This window comes from Oncorhynchus keta, unplaced genomic scaffold, assembly GCF_023373465.1.
Source record: "Oncorhynchus keta strain PuntledgeMale-10-30-2019 unplaced genomic scaffold, Oket_V2 Un_scaffold_13281_pilon_pilon, whole genome shotgun sequence".
In the NCBI taxonomy this organism is placed as follows: Eukaryota; Metazoa; Chordata; class Actinopteri; order Salmoniformes; family Salmonidae; genus Oncorhynchus; species Oncorhynchus keta.
The window spans coordinates 30,001-35,000 of record NW_026290770.1 but is presented as its reverse complement, the minus strand read 5'-3'; the positions used below and the strand labels follow the sequence as shown (position 1 = coordinate 35,000).

At 39.8% G+C, this 5,000-nt stretch overlaps 1 protein-coding gene and 1 long non-coding RNA gene across 2 annotated transcripts in view; one reads left to right on the top strand and one right to left on the bottom strand.

Moving 5' to 3' along the window:
- LOC127927348 (protocadherin-17-like) overlaps nucleotides 1–5,000 on the bottom strand; it is a 104,430-nt gene that overhangs the window by 81,271 nt on the left and 18,159 nt on the right. The gene's annotated exons all lie outside the window — the stretch shown is intronic.
- Nucleotides 3,158–3,898, top strand: LOC127927352 (uncharacterized). Its single transcript, XR_008127096.1, has 3 exons — nucleotides 3,158–3,435; nucleotides 3,471–3,575; nucleotides 3,611–3,898. It is a non-coding gene; the product is annotated as an uncharacterized LOC127927352 (long non-coding RNA).

Genomic DNA, 5,000 nt, shown 5'->3' with positions numbered 1-5,000 from the left:
TGGTCTCCCCAACAACAGATATCTGACACCAATCCTGTCCAGCCAACTGGTCTCCCCAACAACAGATATCTGACACCAATCCTGTCCAGTCAACTGGTCTCCCCAACAACAGATATCTGACACCAATCCTGTCCAGTCAACTGGTCTCCCCAACAACAGACATCTGACACCAATCCTGTCCAGTCAACTGGTCTCCCCAACAACAGACATCTGACACCAATCCTGTCCAGTCAACTGGTCTCCCCAACAACAGACATCTGACACCAACCCTGTCCAGTCAACTGGTCTCCCCAACAACAGACATCTGACACCAATCCTGTCCAGTCAACTGGTCTCCCCAACAACAGACATCTGACACCAATCCTGTCCAGTCAACTGGTCTCCCCAACAACAGATATCTGACACCAATCCTGTCCAGCCAACTGGTCTCCCCAACAACAGACATCTGACACCAACCCTGTCCAGCCAACTACTCTCCCCAACAACAGACATCTGACACCAACCCTGTCCAGTCAACTGGTCTCCCCAACAACAGACATCTGACACCAATCCTGTCCAGTCAACTGGTCTCCCCAACAACAGACATCTGACACCAATCCTGTCCAGTCAACTGGTCTCCCCAACAACAGACATCTGACACCAATCCTGTCCAGTCAACTGGTCTCCCCAACAACAGACATCTGACACCAACCCTGTCCAGTCAACTGGTCTCCCCAACAACAGATAACATCTGGTGTCACCTAGTTGTTGAGATGAATCTAATCTTCTCAGATTACTGTCTAATACTGAAATCACAGAGAGCAGTTCAAGAATTCCTTCAAGATCTCAGACTGTGTTTATTTTTCATTGGTGTGGGTGCTGGTAATTAACACGTGTCCTCGTAGTCAGGATGTGTCAGTCAGTCACCTCATCTGGCATCTACAACACATTCAAAACAATAGGCTTTTAAATAACTATAGTCTTTTAAATAACTATAGGCTTTTAAATAACTATAGGCTTTTAAATAACTATAGGGGTTTAAATAACTATAGGGGTTTAAATAACTATAGGCTTTTAAATAACTATAGGGTTTTAAATAACTATAGGGGTTTAAATAACTATAGGCTTTTAAATAACTATAGGCTTTTAAATAACTATAGGGGTTTAAATAACTATAGGGGTTTAAATAACTATAGGGGTTTAAATAACTACAGGCTTTTAAATAACTATAGTGTTTTAAATAACTATAGGGGTTTAAATAACTATAGGGTTTTAAATAACTATAGGCTTTTAAATAACTATAGTGTTTTAAATAACTATAGGGGTTTAAATAACTATAGGGTTTTAAATAACTATAGGGGTTTAAATAACTATAGGGGTTTAAATAACTATAGGCTTTTAAATAACTATAGTGTTTTAAATAACTATAGGGGTTTAAATAACTATAGGGTTTTAAATAACTATAGTGTTTTAAATAACTATAGGGGTTTAAATAACTATAGGGTTTTAAATAACTATAGGGGTTTAAATAACTATAGGGGTTTAAATAACTATAGGCTTTTAAATAACTATAGGGGTTTAAATAACTATAGTGTTTTAAATAACTATAGGGGTTTAAATAACTATAGGGTTTTAAATAACTATAGGGGTTTAAATAACTATAGGGGTTTAAATAACTATAGGCTTTTAAATAACTATAGGGGTTTAAATAACTATAGTGTTTTAAATAACTATAGGGGTTTAAATAACTATAGGGTTTTAAATAACTATAGGGGTTTAAATAACTATAGGCTTTTAAATAACTATAGGCTTTTAAATAACTATAGGGTTTTAAATAACTATAGGGGTTAAATAACTATAGGGGTTAAATAACTATAGGGGTTTAAATAACTATAGGCTTTTAAATAACTATAGGGTTTTAAATAACTATAGGGGTTAAATAACTATAGGGGTTTAAATAACTATAGGCTTTTAAATAACTATAGGCTTTTAAATAACTATAGGGTTTTAAATAACTATAGGGGTTAAATAACTATAGGGGTTAAATAACTATAGGGGTTTAAATAACTATAGGCTTTTAAATAACTATAGGGTTTTAAATAACTATAGGGGTTAAATAACTATAGGGGTTTAAATAACTATAGGGGTTTAAATAACTATAGGGTTTAAATAACTATAGGGGTTTAAATAACTATAGGGGTTTAAATAACTATAGGGGTTTAAATAACTATAGGGGTTTAAATAACTATAGGCTTTTAAATAACTATAGGGGTTTAAATAACTATAGGGGTTAAATAACTATAGGGGTTTAAATAACTATAGGGGTTTAAATAACTATAGGGTTTTCAATAACTATAGGCTTTTAAATAACTATAGGGTTTTAAATAACTATAGGGGTTAAATAACTATAGGGGTTAAATAACTATAGGGGTTTAAATAACTATAGGGTTTTAAATAACTATAGGGTTTTAAATAACTATAGGGGTTAAATAACTATAGGGGTTAAATAACTATAGGGGTTTAAATAACTATAGGGGTTTAAATAACTACAGGCTTTTAAATAACTATAGTGTTTTAAATAACTATAGGGTTTTAAATAACTATAGGGGTTTAAATAACTATAGGGTTTTGTGTGTGTGTGTGTGTGTGTGTGTGTGTGTGTGTGTGTGTGTGTGTGTGTGTGTGTGTGTGTGTGTGTGTGTGTGTGTGTGTGTGTGTGTGTGTGTGTGTGTGTGTGTGTGTGTGTGTGTGTGTGTGTGTGTGTGTGTGTGTGTGTGTGTGTGTGTGTGTGTGTGTGTGTGTGTGTGTGTGTGTGTGTGTGTGTGTGTGTGTGTGTGTGTGTGTGTGTGCGAATCATCATCGTCTATAAAAATACATTTTCAGATCCGCTCATTGACACAAACGTGAAGAAATGTGTCTTGATTTGAACAATGTTACGACTCAATGAGATGTATTTATTACATTACACAACAGACAGATGTGACACACACACACACACACACACACACACACACACACACACACACACACACACACACACACAATCAAACACACACACACACACACACACACACACACACACACACACACACACACACACACACACACACACACACACACACACACACACACACACACACACACACACACACAATACTTCCCCATATGCTACCTGCTAAGACCAATGTTTTTGAAGGCTGTAATTAACACATTTTCACTGAAGCTGTTTTCTCAGCAGCTGTTTAGTCATTAACTCACAAACACAATGTCTGAGTCCCAAATGACACCAAATTCCCTATGTAGCGCACTACTTTTGACATAGGGGCTCTTGTTATTAAAAGTAGTGCACTGCATAGGGAATATAGGGTGCAATAATGCTGATGTTCTGTGGAGTAACCAAGATAATACATGATCTCAAACCACCCGTGGAGCAGCTGATGGACTGTGAGTGGGAAGGTAACTGGAGCAGCTGATGGACTGTGAGAGGGAAGGTAACTGGAGCAGCTGATGGACTGTGAGTGGGAAGGTAACTGGAGCAGCTGATGGACTGTGAGTGGGAAGGTAACTGGAGCAGCTGATGGACTGTGAGAGGGAAGGTAACTGGAGCAGCTGATGGACTGTGAGTGGGAAGGTAACTGGAGCAGCTGATGGACTGTGAGAGGGAAGGTAACTGGAGCAGCTGATGGACTGTGAGAGGGAAGGTAACTGGAGCAGCTGATGGACTGTGAGAGGGAAGGTAACTGGAGCAGCTGATGGACTGTGAGAGGGAAGGTAACTGGAGCAGCTGGAACGGGTCTCACGTTGGGATATTATTATATATTATTACTAATTGTTATCTTTTGATTGATACGTTTAATATTGTCTGCGTTAAACTACACAGTGCACAACACACACGTTAGAGTAAGCATGAACACACACACACACACTACACACACACACGTTAGAGTAAGCATGAACACACACACACTACACGAGAATAATTTGTCTTTGGGAGGAGGGAGGAGAAAAGCCATGTATAATGTGACTACAGATCAATAATGTGTTATTTATTGTTGTCAGTCCTGATGTACTGTGTAACGCTACCAGCAGGAGAATGATGTACCTGGCCAGCAGAACCCTCAGACTACTAGAGGAGAATGATGTACCTGGACAGCAGAACCCTCAGACTACTAGAGGAGAATGATGAACCTGGCCAGCAGAACCCTCAGACTACTAGAGGAGAATGATGAACCTGGACAGTAGAACCCTCAGACTACTAGCAGGAGAATGATGTACCTGGACAGCAGAACCCTCAGACTACTAGAGGAGAATGATGAACCTGGCCAGCAGAACCCTCAGACTACTAGAGGAGAATGATGAACCTGGACAGTAGAACCCTCAGACTACTAGAGGAGAATGATGAACCTGGACAGTAGAACGCTCAGACTACTAGAGGAGAATGATGAACCTGGACAGCAGAACCCTCAGACTACTAGAGGAGAATGATGAACCTGGACAGTAGAACCCTCAGACTACTAGAGGAGAATGATGAACCTGGACAGCAGAACCCTCAGACTACTAGAGGAGAATGATGTACCTGGACAGCAGAACCCTCAGACTACTAGAGGAGAATGATGTACCTGGACAGCAGAACGCTCAGACTACTAGAGGAGAATGATGAACCTGGCCAGCAGAACGCTCAGACTACTAGAGGAGAATGATGAACCTGGACAGCAGAACCCTCAGACTACTAGAGGAGAATGATGAACCTGGCCAGCAGAACCCTCAGACTACTAGAGGAGAATGATGAACCTGGACAGTAGAACCCTCAGACTACTAGCAGGAGAATGATGAACCTGGCCAGCAGAACCCTCAGACTACTAGAGGAGAATGATGTACCTGGCCAGCAGAACCCTCAGACTACTAGAGGAGAATGATGAACCTGGACAGTAGAACGCTCAGACTACTAGAGGAGAATGATGAACCTGGACAGTAGAACCCTCAGACTACTAGCAGGAGAATGATGAACCTGGACAGTAGAA